At 43.3% G+C, this 18309-nt stretch overlaps 1 protein-coding gene across 3 annotated transcripts in view; it reads left to right on the top strand.

Annotated features, from left to right (window-relative positions):
• Window positions 1–16550: 16550 nt before the first annotated feature.
• LOC139155588 (AN1-type zinc finger protein 6-like) overlaps window positions 16551–18309 on the top strand; it is an 86737-nt gene continuing 84978 nt past the window's right edge. Inside the window, exon 1 of one of the 3 annotated variants that reach the window (XM_070730787.1) lies at window positions 16551–16728. The gene's annotated coding sequence lies outside the window, so the exon portion shown is untranslated. The remainder of the gene's footprint in view (window positions 16729–18309) is intronic. The other 2 variants (XM_070730781.1, XM_070730785.1) reach the window with 2 other exon arrangements.

Consider the following 18309-nt stretch of genomic DNA (forward strand, 5'->3'; position numbering starts at 1 on the left):
GGACGGGGCCGACATTTCAGAACCCTGCATACTGTTATGAGTACGGAGCAAGGGGGGCCTGCACCCAGGTGGTTTGTCGCTTTCGCCACGCCTGTGCGCTGTGCAGCGGTAGGCACCCCACCTCAGCATGTTACAGAGGCAGGGGGGGAGGTAACCACAAGGAAGCAGGTAGCCTCCTTAAGCCCCAGCCAGGAGGAGCTCAGAGTAAGGGGCCCAACCCCCGTTAGGTTGGACAGGCTAAAGGACAGACTCACCGGTTATCGACCCAGGAAAGGAGCAGAGTTCTTGTTTAAAGGTTTTTCTGAGGGCTTTAGGATACCATATGTAGGGCCTAGGAAAGCCAGCCTAGTGGATAATTTGAAGTCGGTAGCGGGCATGGGGCATGTGGTACGTGAAAAGATTACGAAAGAGGTGTGGGAAGGCCGGGTGGTGGGTCCCTTTACGGAGCCACCCCTGACCTCCTTGCTAGTATCCCCCTTGGGGGTGGTGCCCAAGAGAGCAGCCGGGGAGTTCAGGCTCATACACCATTTGTCCTTCCCTCCAGGTGAATCAGTAAATGACCACATCCCGGAGGAGCTGTGCTCAGTGCGCTACACACAGTTCGAGGTGGCAGTATCAATGGTTCGGGAGTGTGGAGTGGGGGCACTGATAGGCAAATGTGATATCAAGTCGGCTTTTCGCCTCTTACCGGTTCACCCCGATGATTTTGACCTCCTGGAGGCATGCCAAAGACCCTAAGGCGGTGGATAGTGCCAGGAAGAGAGTCAACAGAGCAGTGAAGAAGTGGGCAATCCAGGCGGGGGGTGGAGTGATAGATCACCCCGACATTAGAGCATCCCAGTTAGATTTATACAGACGGGACGGGGTACATTTGACAGACGAAGGGAATGACAAATTCGTAGCAGACCTGCAGAGGTGCCTGCACATTCATGTGCAGGGGGGGGAGCAGGGGGAATAAATTTATAATTTCACCCCCTGCTGTGGCCGATAGGGGGCGGAAATGGGCGTAAGCAGCAACTGTGTGATCTCCTTTAGGGGCACCTCTAGTGAGGTGAGGGGCGATCTCCTTCTCGGATTACAGGGCTCGACCGGCTTGGGTGCGGGGAGGGGGTCGCTCCTGAGGCTCGCTGGTTGGGGCTTACCAGAGACCAGTGGCGAGCCATCCCACACGCCATGGGGGCGTGGCAAGGGGCAGGGGGCAGGTGTAAGTTTACCAATCCCCTGCGCCCAGGCAAGGAGCTTTTGCCCGAGAGTTGCTCAGATGAGGTTGTTGAAAGTTAACTCCGCCCCCATTTGATTTATGCACCCCTACAGGTCACGTGGTTTAATTGGTTAAGTAGTTAATTTAGATTTGGTTTAATAAAGTGACCCCATTATACCCATACTTATGTGTCCGACTGTTACTCCGCCTGCGCCGCAATCTGCAGTAGACAGAAGTACAGTTAGTCACGGAAGACATTTTGAGGATGACGAAGAGGTGATTTGCACAGTGCAGAAATGGCTTTGTGACCAGAACAGGGAGTGGTACCAACAGGGCATACACACGTTTGTATCTCACTGGAGGAAGGCCATAGAACAGGATGGAGATTATGTGGAAAAATAGGGAGTGTAGAAGAAACATCATTCTTTCTTGTGTGTAAGTTTCATTGTGTTCCATAAATGTTGAAGAAAAAAATGTGGTGCATTACTTTCTGGCCGACCATCATATTATCCATCTGGATTCAGTTCCACGCTGGGAGAAAGACACTGGAAACATGGAGGCAGATTGGAAAGGTGGTTTAATGGTAAAGCAAACGTGTGAGTCTGGGTAGCTGACCACATGGAGACAACATGGAGAGTCAGGGGGTTTCATACCTTCTCTTGGGCTTTGAAATTGAGCTTCCTGTTCCTGTACAAAAACATGTGTTCTACTGGCTGTTCTGGGGTCATAGCTGGCTCTGTAGGTTGTCTGAGCTCTCAGGTTTGGTTGAGGTTTGGACCCTGATGCTGTTAATAGGAGGAACAGACTGCTGGTCAGATGTATTCCACATTTGGAATCCTGTGTCCATTTCTGGAGACCTCACCTACAGAAAGATATTGACAAAATTGAACGGGTCCAAAGGCAGGCTACAAAAATGGTGGAAGGTCTTAAGCATAAAACGTATCAGGAAAGACTTAATGAACTCAATCTGTATAGTCTGGGGGACAGTAGGGAAAGGGGGGACATGATTGAAACATTTAAATATGTTAAAGGGTTAAATAAGGTTCAGGAGGGAAGTGTTTTTAATAGGAAAGTGAACACAAGAACAAGGGGACACAATCTGAAGTTAGTTGGGGGAAAGATCAGAAGCAACGTGAGAAAATATTACTTTACTGAAAGAGTAGTAGATGCTTGGAACAAACTTCCAGCAGACGTGGTTGGTAAATCCACAGTCACTGAATTGAAACATGCCTGGGATAAACATATATGCATCCGAAGATGAAATACAGGAAATAGTATAAGGGCAGACTAGATGGACCTGGAGGTCTTTTTCTGGCATCAATCTTCTATGTTTCTTTGTTGTATCTCTGTAGGCTTGGGAGATCTGCAGGCAATCAAAATCCATCAATCCGGCCATGCTTCAAGGAGAATTGGAAGAGTGGCTTGACCAAATGTCTTGCTGTTTAAAACCCCCCGATGGAAACCACTTCTCACACGACCCGTTTTATGAAATAATGCCACTTTCCAAAGAACCTGATGCCCTTGCTATGTTTCAGACCTCTGTTGGATACCCTTCATTGTGCAACCATTTTATTTATTTGTTTGTTTGTTTGTTTGTCAAACAAGTATAGTATTATAGTATGTATTAACATAAGATAACATAATTAGAACGTAGTAATAGAAAAGATAATAAGATAGGACAGGGACAGTAGGCACAAAGGTGCACTTATGCACACCCCTGACACACCTTGGATATAGCCCAGTGGTTCTCAACCTTGGGGTCGGGACCCCCTTGGGGGTCGAACGACCATTTCACAGGGGTCGCCTAAGACCATGGGAAAAGACAAATTTCCAATGGTGTTAGCAACTAAAGTGTCTATTCTGGCATCTCGGAACATATTTTTACAATCCAACCAATCAGGCGTTTACAGGGGGGTTGTCCCTCTGACCTCTTGCCAATCAGCTTAAAGACCTGTTGGAAGAATTGGTGCTAAACTTATAGTTGGGGGTCATCACAAGATGAGGAACTGTATTTATAATAATAATTATAATAATTTATTAGATTTGTATGCTGCCCCTCTCCGAAGACTTGGGGCGGCTCACAACAATAATAAAAAATAATATTATAGTAAAACAAATCTAATATTAAAAAAGAAGCATATAAAAATAAGGGGTCATGGCATTAGAAAGGTTGAGAACCACTGATATAGTCTAACTGAGCTTTCAATAACAAACAGGCTTAGGAAAGCTGGTACATTGCCAGCTATGAAATCAACAGCCTGAATGGTGTGTGTGTGTGTGTGCATGAAGTCACTATTGTGTGGCTTTTCTAAGTGCAAATGACTAGCCATAAGGGTATGTACTAAGATTGTATCTGAGATGATTAGGGAACCCACCCAGAATATAAAAGTATTCAGGCTGCCAGTCTTGCTCTGGCAGGTGTGATGTAATAATAATTGTAGAAGATAATGAAACAAAGACCTGTAAATAGACATAGAATGACTGAAGAAGCACCAATAGTAATAGGCACCCTGGGTGGGTCCAATCCCAAAACAACTGGAGCAGCATCATTCGAATACCATTGGCATTGACAAATTCAACATCGGACAATTGCAAAAGGCAGCTTTACTCCTCACATCCTAACACTATTGGAATCCGATCCAGTTCCAAGCTAGGAGAAGGGTGCTGAAAATAAAATGGAGGTGGACTGGCTGCAAGGAAAGAAGGTTTATTTGGAATCCAGAAACTTCATTGACATAAGACACTTTTCTGCGGTGGCTTAGGAATGGATGGATTTTTATAGGGTTCTGAGATGCTCTAGACTAGGGTTTCCCAACCTTGGCAACTTGAAGATACAGTGATTGCTCATTTTTTGCTGGGGATGCGTTCCAAGACCACCTGTGAAAAAATGAATTTCCGTGAAGAAGAGGAAAGATATTTTTTATGTATTTCATGAGTATTTGGACTTATAAAACCCACCCTTTGCATTAAACAGTAATTCTATAATGTTTCTCAGCTGGAACTACATGGGATATCCTACCAGTTTCTTCAATAGAGTACAGTAGTACTATAGAAGAATTTATGAATTTTTAATGGATTTAAAATTTTTAATGGATTTAAGCCTCCTTTGAAAACCCGTGAAGTAGCGAATCCACGAAAGATGAACCGTGAAGTAGCGAGGGATTATTGCATTTGGACTTCAACTCCCAGAATTCCCCAGCCAACGGATGCTGGCTGGGGAATTCTGGGAGTTGAAGTCCAAATATCTTCAAGTTGCCAAGGTTGGGAAACACTGCTCTAGACCAGTGATGGCGAACCTTTTTTTCCTCGGGTGCCAAAAGAACGTGTGCATGCATTATTGCGCATGCGTGAGTGCCCACACCCATAATTCAATGCCTGGGGAGGGCAAAAATAGCTCTGCCCCCTTGGAGGCCTTCTGGAGGCCGGAAACGGCCTGTTTCCCAACTTCTGGCCCCGTAGGCTTGTCTTTCACCCTCCCCAAGCTCCAAAGGCTTCCCTGGAGCCGGTGGAGGGTAAAAGCACCCTCCCCCATCTTCCTGGAGGCTCTCTGGAAGCCAGAAACGCCCTCCCAGAACCTCTGTGCAAGTCAAAAATCAGCTGGCCAGCACACACATGCACGTTGGAGCTGAGCTAGGGTAACTGCTCGTGTGCCAGCAGATGTGCCATAGGTTCGACATCACTGTCCTAGGGGGTTGTGCAATATAGTGAGCTTTGTGTCTTTTGCTATTTTAATGGTAGTGGGTTAACCCTCTTATGCCTTAAAGATCCTGTCTTTAATCTCATCCGATGGAGCTGAAGGTGTTTTGCTTATGAATAGGTTCGCCTGGATTTCCTTTTTTTTTTAATTAATTTTTTTTTTTCTAATTCCAAGACAAGACAAAAACACATACAAAAACACATAATATAAAAAAGGAGCCCAAGGTGCTCCGTACTTTTCAGAAGTCTAAGAAATTTAAATGCAAGTCTTGTAGATCATATTAAGAAAAGGTAATAAAAAGAAAAAGGGAAATGAAGAAAAAAGTATAAACTATCACTAATTACTATTTACAAAAAGTTGCATAGTTTTGTACCATCTGATATACGTTACAATATTTACAATAGCATTCTTTTATCCAGCCACCCATAGAACTTATACCAAATTTTGTAATAGTCAGATTCTTCTTGTCGCTTTAACCGCCTTGTCATCATGTCCATTTCAGCACAGTCAGTGATTTTATTTATTATTTCTTCTTCTCTTGGAATTTCAGTATCTTTCCATCTTTGAGCGTAGGCTACCCTGGCAGCCGTTAGAATATGTATTAGTAGATATTGGGTTTCTTTTTTTATACTTCTGAGTAGGAATTCCTAATAAAAAAAATTCTAGCTTCTTTTTTATTTCCTCTTGTACTATTTCTTTTAACCACTTCTTGATTAAGTTACAATAGTACAGTATTTAACTTTAGGGCAGGTCCCCCATTGGTGATAATCCGTACCTATCTCCTTTTTTTTCAATGGTAGTGGGTTAACCCTCTTATGCCTTGAAGGTCCTGTCCTTCTTAATCTCATCAAATGGAGCTGAAGGTGTTTTGCTTATGAATAGGTTGGCCTGGATTTCCTAATGGGCACAAAATAGAAATATGGAAACATAGAAGACTGATGGCAGAAAAAGACCTCATGGTCCATCTACTCTGCCCTTATACTATTTCCTGTATTTTAGCTTAGGATGGATATATGTTTATCCCAGGCATGTTTAAATTCATTTACTGTGGATTTACATTAAATCTCCATCTCTAAAGACTTCAGGCATCTGCTGGTGGCCATTAGGAAAGACCAGGGCTGCTTTTTGCCTTTAAGAAAATGGTTTTTTTTTTTATTTCTCCTTTGAAAAAATATTCTATCCAGTCCCTTTTTTAATATTAAGAATAAATAATGTTTTAATGGCGGGGGTAGGCTTTAGAGAGGGATGTAAAGCCCTGTGAAGTGGAATATAAGTGTCTCATACTTCAAGTGCGCTTCAGCTGTCATGAGAAACAGGTGTGTGTGTGTGTGTGTGTTAGGTGTTGGGATTTGGGAGGGGGAAGACTGCTGGAGGAGCCCAAGAAAGTTTCATTTCTTCTGGTGAAGACCAAGAGACTTTCATTTCTCCCAAGAAAGGGTGATAGGGGGTACATTAGTGGTATGCATTCCAGTGATGCGCCAGTGAAGATGCGTCCACTTGTCGAAGATGGACAGTGAGGATTGGATGAATTGCCAAGGGGGGCATTTGGAGTTACTTTGATATGGGCAAACTATCATGCCTTTTTCCTTAGACTTTGTTTTTTCTTTCGATGCATTCACTTCTGATTTTGTAAAGTTCACTTTTGAAGTTCAAAAGAGTTTTACTTTTCCTAAATTCTGAGCGAAGGCACTAAGGGTTATTGCTAAATGCTATTAAGCATGGGGTTAGACTAGATGACCTAGAATAGTGATGGCGAATATCTACTGACTCGCGAGCTGTTACCCTAGCTCAGCTCCAGTGTGCACGTGTGTGCCAGCCAGCTGATTTTTGGCTCACACAGAGGCTCTGGGAGGCCGTTTTTGGCTTCCAGAGAGCCTCCAGGAGGATGGGAGAGGATGTTTTTACCCTCCCCTGGCTCCAGGGAAGCCTTTAGAGCCTGGGGAGGTGGAAACACGAGCCTATTGGGCCCACCAGAATAATTAATAATAATAATTTATTAGATTTGTATGCCGCCCCTCTCCGAAGACTCGGAGCGGCTCACAACAGCAATACAAAATACAAATCCAATTACTAAAAAGCAAAACGTTTAAAAACTCTTGATTTAAAAACAGTCATGCAACCCAAACAAACTATACATAAAACAGAATGGCTGAGGGGAATCAATTTGCCCATGCCTGGTGCCAAAGGTGGTGTTTTAGGAGTTTGAGAAAGGCAAGGAGGGTGGGGGCAGTCCTAATCTCCAGGGGGAGTGGATTCCAGAGGGTCGGGGCCTCCACAGAGAAGGCTCTTCCCCTGGGTCCCGCCAGACGGCATTGTTTTGTCGACGGGACCCAGAGAAGGCCAACTCTGTGGGATCTAATTGGTCGCTGGGATTCGTGCGGCAGAAGGTGGCCCCGAAGGTATTCTGGCCCGATGACATGAAGGGAAGTTGGGAAACAGGCCGTTTCTGGCCTCCAGAGGTCCTCCAGGGGGCAGGGGAAGCTGTTTTTGCCCTCCCCAGGCCTTGAATTAAGGGCTCGTGCATGCACGATGGGGCGCACACCTACTCTTTCGGCACCCAAGGAAGAAAAAAAGGTTCGCCATCCCTGACCTACAAGTTCCCTCCGAACCCTGCCATCCCGTTCCATTCTATTCAAACACCTGAAAAAAGATTTCTAGAGAGAACCATTCCTTCTTCTTCTTCTTCTTCCCTTTTTGTGAAGAGAGGAGCAGTAGTAGCAGGAGGAGGATAAGGAGGGTGACCTCGCGTTGAAGTCACAAAGCTCTCGCTGACATCACGGCCCGGATGCTTAAAAGGACATTTGTTCACAAGGCAAGCGGCAAGAAGGCAAAGAACGTAAAGCTGTCGTGAGGGTAGAAAGATGAAGAGGGAGAAGGGGCGAGGGTATAAGAGGGGGCGTTCCAAAGATTTGATGTCCTCAAATGCCTGACAAATACTTTCTGCCGTCAGCTGTACCATTGGCTCTTAAGTTTTATTTTTAAATTCCTCCCCACCCCATTACATTTTGACAAGTGTGATGTTAAGGGTCAACAACGCCACCTCTATCCATCTAAGTCCGCTCCTCTATGTCCTCTGTATGTTTGCCTACGAAATCCTGCCTGCCATGTCTTGTGGATGGTTGATGTGAGAAGGGTGAGTTTTCTTTTCTTTTTCTAAATATTTTTATTGATTTTTTAATATTTACATAGTACCTTCTAATACTTTCAGGTGGGTCAACATCTATCTATTTTTTATTTATTTATTCATTCATTTTGTCCAATACAAATTGAAAGTTAAAGAGAATAAAAACATGTAGTAGTAAATATCAGGGAAAGGATAGAAGAAAAGATATGAGAATAGAATATGTCAATGAAGAATAGAGGAAAAGATATATGAATGGAAGAAAAGATATATAAAATACAGGAGGGGCAATTGGACACGGGACGGAAGGCACACTAGTGCACTTATGATCGCCCCTTACTGACCTCTAAGGAACCTGGTGAGGTCAATTGTGGATAGTCTATGGGAAAAATGTTGGGGGTTGGGGGTTGACACCACGGAATCCGGTAATGAGTTCCACGCTTCGACAACTCGATTGCTAAAGTCATATTTTTTACAGCCAAGTTTGGAGCGGTTGATATTAAGTTTGAACCTATTGCGTGCTCTTGTGTTATTGCAGTTGAAGCTGAAGTAGTCGTTGACAGGCAGGACATTGCAGCATATGATCTTGTGGGCAATACTTAGATCATGTTTAAGGCATCGTAGCTCTAGGCTTTCTAGACCCAGGATTGTAAGTCTAGTTTCTTAGGGTATTCTGTTTTGAATGATGGAGTGAAGGGGTCTTCTGGTGAAGTGTCGTTGGACATTTTCGAGGGTGTTGATGTCCGAGATGTGATATGGGTTCCAGACAGATGAGCTGTATTTGAGGATGGATCTGGCAAAAGTTTTATAAACTCTGGTGAGTAGTGTGAGATTGCCGGAGCAGAAGCTACATAGGATCAGGTTAAAAATTCTAGAAGCCTTTTTGCCTTCTATAATTACATTACATTGATAGATCGTTTATTTTTACATTTGTACATTTATGGCATTTTATCACTTATTGTTGATTTGCGTTTCTTTTTTGTATCCAGTTGTACCAGTTCATCCAAATAGCATAGTAATCTGAGTGTTTTTGATCATTCAGTTCCATGGTGAGTTTTCTCCTGTAAGACTTCATTGGGGTTTCTCTTTGTAGAGGGGACGGGTTCACACACAGGTTAAGCTCGGGTCATGGTCTGTCAGCTTGGGGCCTCCTCGCATGTCACATGAACTAGGTTGTTACAAGTCAAAGGTTAAATAAAGGAGAGTATTCATAGATCAGGGTTGATATGAGGGCTCTTTGATGCTATCTGAGCTTGCCTCTTTTCTTGAAGATGTTTCGATACCCAAACAAGGTAACGTCAAACAAATAAACAAGCAAGCTCAAGAGTTAAAGGTTTAGCATGTTGTGTGAACTTAGCCAATGGTGGTTTGTTTTAAGAAATCTTGCTTAAATCCATTTCTATCTGCTGCAAGATGCTCAAAGATCAAATAAGGCATTCTAAAACAAATATCTAAATATGGGTGAAATTAGGGAATATGCTTAAAAAATTTAGAATGTTTGTTCCATATTTTGAGCCATTGAATATCTGGATCCTGTAGGCTGTTTATCGTATCATTTGAAAAATGGCCTTTCCTCTATATCCTATTGGTTAAATATGGCAAGCAGCAAAAAGTATTAGTATTTGCAGATGTTAATTTATAGATTTAAGTTTCATATTTAAACATATTACTATGTTTAAAACAAACATTTGTTTTTTTTCTTTTTTAACATTTTTATTGATTTTTTAAAATAGAATAGAATAGAATAGAATAGAATAGAATTTTATTGGCCAAGTGTGATTGGACACACAAGGAATTTGTCTTGGTGCATATGCTCTCAACGTACATAAAATAAAATATACATTTGTCAAGAATCATGTGGTACAACACTTAATGATTGTCATAGGGGTCAAATAAGCAATGAAGAAGCAATATTAATAAAATCTTAGGATATACGCAACAAGTTACAGTCATACAGTCAACATGGGAGGAAATGGGTGATAGGAATGATGAGGAAAACTAGTAGAATAGAAGTGCAGATTTAGTAGAAAGTCTGACAGTGTTGAGGGAATTATTTGTTTAGTAGAGTGATGGCGTTCGGGAAAAAACTGTTCTTGTGTCTAGTTGTCTTGGTGTGCAGTGCTCTGTAGCGACGTTTTGAGGGTAGGAGTTGAAACAATTTGTGTCCAGGATGTGAGGGGTCAGTAAATATTTTACCCGCCCTCTTTTTGACTCGTGCAGTATACAGGTCCTCAATGGAAGGCAGATTGGCAGCAATTGTTTTTTCTGCAATTCTGATTATCCTCTGAAGTCTGTGTCGGTCCTGTTGGGTTGCAGCACCAAACCAGACAGTTATAGAGGTGCAGATGACAGACTCAATGATTCCTCTATAGAACTGAATCAGCAGCTCCTTGGGCAGTTTGAGCTTCCTGAGCTGGCGCAGAAAGAACATTCTTTGTTGTGCTTTTTTGATGATGTTTTTGATGTTAGGTGACCATTTTAGGTCTTGAGATATGATAGAACCTAGAAATTTGAAGGTCTCTACAGTTGATACTGTGTTGTCTAGTATTGTGAGAGGTGGAAGGGTTTATTTACATCTTTATACTTTCAACACATGCTTTCAGTGTTTACTAAATTACGTGATTTAAATTTTTAATGAGTGAATATATAGATCCTGATCCTATTATTTGAGAATATGGGAAAGTTGTGGCTTTCATCTATAAAGTATTGGTTATGTATGGCAAGTAGCAAAAAATGCTAATACTAGCATTAGCAGATATTAAATTTTTAGTTTTAGTTTCAGGTTTAAACAAATCACAATAATTGAAAGAAATCTTTGTGATTGAGTGATCTAGATATTTTCTAACTATTAATTTAAAAACTTGCTCTCTTTAAAAAAAAATTCCAAAACTGTACATGACTTGGACAATTCTGCCAAAAGAAGAAATGTTTTTGTGCTTTCTGACAGCAATTGAACTAAGTTCATTCCCTGTTAAATGGTGATGCATTTTCCCATCGTTAATCTTGTGTTGCCTGATTTTTGGTATGGTGAAAATACTGTGCCGATATAAAAAAAGTTAAAAGTGTATTTATTTTAGGAAAAAAATCCTCCAACCAATTAGGATATAATACAAGAGTTTCTTGACAAGATGGGCAGCATATAAATTTAATAAATAATAAATGCAATGCCCAACTTAAGACATTGTACAATACAAGATTAATGTAAGTAAGTATGAAAGAGATGCTAAAGATTATGTACGTACTGTCTTTTTAAATGTATATATTTTCAATTAAAAAAATTCTCAAATGTTAATAAAATAAAATAAACGCAATGCATAGGATATCCCCTTTTAAAAAGGCAAGCCTCTATATTTCCTTCTTGCTAATGCAGGCAGGTGACCTAGCCTTCTGAAGCCACGTGAAAATCCTATGCAATAACTATCAGTAATGCATGCAGAGAGAGAGAGAGAGAGATCAGGCTGATAAAATTGCATATATAGGGCAATTTTTGAAAGGGATGCTGTAATAATCCTGTCTCTTCTGCACCGTTTATGCCTGATGACTTCTACAAAAGTCAGCAGTGATGAAAGACCTGAGCCTCAAATTAACATAGGGAAAATCATTACATAAAGCCAGTTAGCTTGGCCTGTTCTGCTTGAGAATTTCTTTTCAATATCTCAAAGCTGAAAGAGCCATCCTGCTGGTTTATTTCTACAAGTAGTCCTCATTTAGCAGTTCTTCACACTTTGTGTATAACTTTGTGACGTGGATGGGTTTAACCAGAACGCTAAATTGGGCTCGTCGCCTGTTGTGGTTGGCTCTGGCCCAGCTCCTGCCCCAGGGAATGGGGAGGTGGATGCAGGGGAAACTTCAACATGTCACAGGCCTGTGTTATTGCCGACAGAATCAGTTCAGAGTTTAGTTTCCTCGGATGAAGAAGAAGGTGGGAGTGACTTGGAAGAGGGGGGCTTGGCACACAGCCCAGGCAGTCGATCTTCCTTATCTTCCATTGATTCGGATGAAGACGTCTTGGACCCACGCAAGCGCAGAATTATGCGTAGAAGAGACCAAGTAAGAACATATTAAGGAAATAAGGGAGGCCACCTATGTTTGGGTGGGGCTCCAGTAATTAGGGCTCCTGCTATAAATAGCAGCATGTGGGTTTGGCCATTGTGGAAGAATATCTGATCGGAGTTCGTCAGGAATCCTGTGTCTTCTGGACTTTGTTGTTTTTTCACACCTTGGAAAACAAAGCAGAGCAACATGTGTGTGTGTCACTTCGTTGGAAGAAGAAGGGGTGTGAAGTTTCTTCACAGCTGCTAGCTAAGTACTTAATGACTGCTTAAGGGTAATTGTACAGACTACCCGGTTGTTTTGGGAAGAGTGCTCTTTGCCATATAGAAAGAGTGTTTTGTTTATTTTGCATTTGGGGATAAAGAACATTGTTTTGAATTTTCAAACGTGTGTGTGTGTGAAATTTGTATCCTTGAATTTTCGGGAGGCTCCTATCAGAGAGCCCGGCAGAACACCACCGAGGCTTGTGAGTGCTTGCGGGGCCAGTGCAATTTTGCTTCTGCACCTGCGGAAGTGGCAAAATCGCACATGGAGCCGCAGGTGCGCCCGTGTTTCAGCATACACGGAAGCAAAAAAACCCTCACCAAAACACATGCGCACCTGCAGCTATATCTGCGATTTTGCTACCTTTGCAGGTGCAGAAACAAAATCGCACTGGGCCCGCAAGCCCACACGAGCCGTGGCGGTGAGCCCAATTTAGCGCTCTGGCTAGAAGCCCACCCCTGGATGGGTTCCAGTTGCCTTCCCTACAGGTTTGCAATGTGAAAGAAGTGTGTGTTTTGCGTGCGTGCTTGTGCAGGCGCCTACATCATGTTCTTTGTCAGCCACGGCCACTGGAGGACCGGTTTGGGAGCGTAGACAGCCGGTCATCACTGCTGGTTAGGCGAGCGGGTGCAAATTTCTGCCACCGGTGCGGACGAATTGGTCTGAACCGCCAGCCACCCCTCACTGCTTTGTTACCAATTTTTGCACTGCGAAACTTTGCATATCTCTAAAGTAGGGGTCTCCAATCTTGGCAACTTTAAACTGGGAAATTCTGGGAGTTGAAGTCCACCAGGGTTAAAGTTGCCAAAGTTGGAGACCCCTGAAATAAAATGAAGCTGAAATAAGGCCAGATTGCTTGTGGGACCGCCTCCTGCCACATGAGTCCCAGCGACCGGTTAGGTCCCAGAGTCGTTCTTCTCCAGATCCCGTCAACTAGACAATGTTGCTTGGCAGGGCCTAGGGGAAGAGCCTTCTCTGTAGGGGCCCCAGCCTTCTGGAATCAGTTTCCCCCAGAGATTCGCACTGCGCCCACCCTCCTTGCCTTCTGCAAGAGTCTAAAGACTCATTTGGGTCTAGTCCCCTAGCCGACAAGTGCAGGTATGTCTGCTGTTGAATGGGAATGAGTGATTTCTAAATGCTATTAGGGTTTTTAAATTTAATTGGCTAAATTAATTGGATTTTAAATATTTGTACTGTACATTGTGTTTCTCAATATATTGTAATCTGTCCCTCTTACAACGATGTTTCAGTCTGGTGAATCGAAATGGAATTTTAATTTTTAATTTTTATTTAAATACATAGGAAATACAATCCACAAAACAACACAAAGGCATTTAAAAAACAACAACAACAAAAAGTTGGACAAAAATGTAGTACAGGTATATCCTAAAAACGGTTCTGCTGTAGCTCTGTTGAATTAGTCATATACACCAGTTTTAAAACAATACAAATCTTAAATCTATGGAGTCTATGGAGAGGGGCGGCATACAAATCTAATAAGTAAGTAAGTAAATAAGTAAATAAGTAAGTAAGTAAGTAAGTAAGTAAGTAAGTAAGTAAGTAAGTAAGTAAGTAAGTAAGTAAGTAAGTAAATAAACCAACCAACCAACCAACCAATCAATCAATCAATCATATACATCATCTTATTATTATTATTTTTAAAATTATTTATTAGATTTGTATGCTGCCCCTCTCCGGAGACTCGGAGCGGCTCACAACAAAAACAGCAATGTGACAAATCCAATGTATTAAAAGATATCTAAAAACCCATTATTAAAACCATGCAACACAATCATACCATGCATAAACAATATAAGCTCAGGGATATTTTAATTTCCCCATGCCTGATGACATAGGTGGGTCTTCAATAGCTTACGAAAGGCAAGGAGGGTGGGGGCAGTTCTAATTTCTGGAGGGAGTTGATTCCAGGGGGCCATGGCCACCACAGAGAAGGCTCTTCCCCTGGAGCCCGCCAGATGACATTGTTTAGTTGACGGGACCCGGAGAAGGCCAACTCTGTGGGACCTTATCAGTCGCTGGGATTCATGTGGCAGAAGACGGTTCCGAAGGTATTCTGGTCTTTAAATATCTTTATATTTAAGTATAAATTCTATTACCAGGCAATAACTTTATCAATGAAGTATTAATCAAATGCACATTAATTACTTTATCCTTTCTTGTAACCACCAGTAGGAATGTTTTTAATACCTTACAAAAATGGAGAAAACTCTCCTATATCTGAAGCTCTAAGGCAGTTTCCCAACCTTGGGAACTTGAAGATATCTGGACTTCAACTCCCAGAATTCCCCAGCCAGCATTTGCTGGCTGGGGAATTCTGGGAGTTGAAGTCCAAATATCTTCAAGTTGCCAAGGTTGGGAAACACTACTCTAAGGCAATGATGGCACAGATGCCACAGGTGGCACGCGGAGCCATATCTGCTGGCAATGAAGCCGTTATCCTAGCTCAGCTCTAACAGGCTATGTGTGTGTGCCAGCCAGCTGGTTTTTGAATTTCACAGAGGCTTTGGGAGGACAGTTTTGGCCTTCTGAGCACCTCCAGAGGGATGGGGGAGGGCATTTTTACCCTCCCTCAGCTCTAGGGAAGCCTTTGGAGCCCGGGGAGGGCGAAACACGAGCCTTCTGGGTCCATCAGAAGTTGGGAAACAGGCCGTTTCTAGCCTCCAGAGGGCCTCCGGGGAGCGGGGGAGCTGTTTTCACCCTCCCCAGGCATTTAATTATGGGTATGTGGGCACTTGCGCATGCATGATGGTGCGCACACATGCTCTTTTGGCACCTGAGGAAAAAAAGGCTTGCCATCACTGCTCTAGTGGAAGTGTGTTCCACAGACAAGGGGCCAGATCTTGAAAGGCCCGCAGTTCTGATGTTGCTATTATGTGTTTTTGGAACTGACAACAGAACATAAAATAAAAATAAGATAAAATAGAAGCAAGGGATCCCAGATCCCTCCCCTCAAGGGACCCCTGTGGTTGAGACACCTAAAACACCTGTGGGGAAAAAAAAAAGAATGTCTTGTTTACAATGGGGTGGCCAACTATTCAACCACAATCATAAATAGTAATTTGCAAGGTATTACACACGCTAATCCTGTACTGTACATCTCTTATGCAGAAGGCCTCATCAAATTCAAGGACTTGTTCGCCAGCAAGTTCAAAGACATCGGGGACTGAATCAAATCCGAATGCTTTAAAGACAAGCATCTCGAGGATTTGCAATTCTCCGGCAGAATGCCATCACCTGAGAAGGCGGCTTAAAATGCTCGATCCCTGAGGTTTATAGAAATGGCAAAACCACCAATATTCTGAAGTGTTTGATTGCCTTAACTATACGGCTTGACAGCCCGAGTTTGGAAAGTTTAGTTTGTCGATATATAGGGCATCCTAAAAAAACAAAACCCCAACCAAATATCATCTTGGCAAGAAAGGCATAACTTTGGCCAACTTTGTCTGCAAATGCATTTAGTTTTTCATTAAGGCTGGCTATGTTGTGCAAACTAAGCCATGTGTGATTTGTAAATGAATAGCTTTATGCATTGTGGGGACAAATAGCTTTGTGCATTGTGGGGATCCCACTATCCTTTGTCACTGACCTTCCATAAATCATGGTTGGCTTAAGCATGGTGTGAGAAAGAAGGAAGGAAGGAAAAAGGAAGGGAGGAAAGAAGGAAGGAAGAATGAAGGAAAGAAGAAGGAAGGAAGGAAGGAAAGAAGCAAGGAAGAAGGGAGGAAAGAAGGAAGGAAGAATAAAGGAAAGAAGGGAGGAAAGAAGGAAGGAAAAATGGAAGAAAGGAAGGAATGAAATGAAGAAGAAATGGAGAAAGGAAGGGAGGGAGGAAAGAAGGAAGGAAGAAGGGAGGAAAGAAGGAAGAAAGAAAGAAGGGAGGAAAAATGGAAGGCAGGAAGGAAGGAAATCAAGAAGGAAGGAAGGAAGAAGGAAGGGAGGGAGGAAAGAAGGAATAAGGAAGGAAGGAGGGAAAGAAGGAAGAAGGAAGGGAGGAAAAATGAAAGGAAATGAAGAAAGAAGGAAGGAAAGGGAGGAAGGAAGGAAGAAAGAAAGAAAGAAAGAAAAGAAAAAGAAAAAGCAAAGCCAAGGGAGACTAGGAGGCGACGGCGCCGCCTTCTCCCGGGCAGCACGTGTCCGTTTTCGCCCGCCCGCTCGACTCCCGCCAATCAGCGCCCGCCCGCGTCGCTTCTCTCGGGAGGGGCGGGGCTCGAGGAGGCAGGAAGGGAAATAGGAAGAGCGGAGCGGCGGGAGGGGAGGGGCGCAGTCGGAGCGGAGACGCGGAGAAGAACAGCGGTGGCGGCGTTGCGCGGCGCGAGACCCCCGAGCCCTTCCGGCCTCCTTCCCTCCCTCCCTCCGCGGCGGCATCGACAGGTGAGCCCAACCGCGCCTGCGCGGAGCTCTGTCTTGCTACTTTGCTCTCTTTGCGCCCCCCCCCAACTTGCCCCCGTTCGTTCCAAGAAGGGCCTATCTGTGCCCCCCCTCCCGTTTCCTTTCACTTTCTCCTTTTCACAGCCCCCTCCCCTCTTTCCAACACGCCCCTCCCCCGCACGCCCCTATCCCCTCCCCCTGGCATGCGCGAGCCTAGACAAGCCTAGATTCGCGGTTTCTCCTACGCGTGCATGCCCCAAACATTGGTCCAAAGGAACTCCGCTCATTTGCGGAGATAAGGAAGGTTTGGGGGGGAGTTGGGGGTGGGGGTGGTCTGCATTGCCTTCTCACACACAAGGGGAACACACACAAACACACAACCCTAAGGAGGGAAGCCTAGGTTCTTCTTCCCCTCTTGTGCCCCATATGTATGTATGTATGTATTTATGTATATATTTATTTTATTTTTATTTATTTTATTACTTGGATTTGTATGCCGCCCCTCTCCGAAGACTCGGGGCGGCTCACAGCATGTAAAAGACAAATCATAAGTAATCAACAATTTAAAATTTTAAAGATTTTAAAAAAAAACCCCACAAACTAACAGACTCACACACAAGCATACCATATATAAATTCAACGTGCCCAGGGGGGGGGATGTTTCAATTCCCCCATGCCTGACGGCAAAGGTGGGTTTTAAGAAGTTTGCGGAAGGCAGGAAGAGTAGGGGCAGTTCTAATCTCCGGGGGGAGTTGGTTCCAGAGGGCCGGTGCCGCCACAGAGAAGGCTCTTCCCCTGGGGCCCGCCAACCGACATTGCTTAGTTGATGGGACCTGGAGAAGGCCCACTCTGTGGGACCTAATTGGTCGCTGGGATTCGTGCGGCAGGAGGCGGTCTCGGAGATATTCTGGTCCAGTGCCATGAAGGGCTTTAAAGGTCATAACCAACACTTTGAATTGTGACCGGAAACTGATCGGCAGCCAGTGCAGACTGCGGAGTGATGGTGAAACATGGGCATACCTGGGTAAGCCCATGACTGCTCTCGCAGCTGCATTCTGCACGATCTGGAGTTTCCGAACACTTTTCAAAGGTAGCCCCATGTAGAGAGCATTACAGTAGTCGAACCTCGAGGTGATGAGGGCATGAGTGACTGTGAGCAGTGAGTCCCGGTATGCACACACATACACATATATACACACCCATATAATAATCATAATAATGAACATATATATATGGTATATATATAAATTCAGCAAAAACGTGATACATATTTATCTCCCTTTATTTTAAATATTCAGCAAAAATATGTGATATATATATATGTACACATACACACTGCTCAAAAAATAAAAGGAACACTTAAACAATACAATATAACTCCAAGTAAATCAAACTTATGTTAAATCAAACTGTCCAATTAGGAAGCAACACTGATTGACAGTCAATTTCACATGCTGTTGTACAGATGGAATAGTGCAAATGAAATATTCAATGAGAATATTTCATTTATTCAGATCTAGGATGTGTTCTTTGAGTGTTCGGTTTATTTTTTTGAGCAGTATATATACATACATACATACATAC

Source organism: Erythrolamprus reginae, unplaced genomic scaffold (assembly GCF_031021105.1).
Source record: "Erythrolamprus reginae isolate rEryReg1 unplaced genomic scaffold, rEryReg1.hap1 H_30, whole genome shotgun sequence".
Classification (NCBI taxonomy): domain Eukaryota; kingdom Metazoa; phylum Chordata; class Lepidosauria; order Squamata; family Dipsadidae; genus Erythrolamprus; species Erythrolamprus reginae.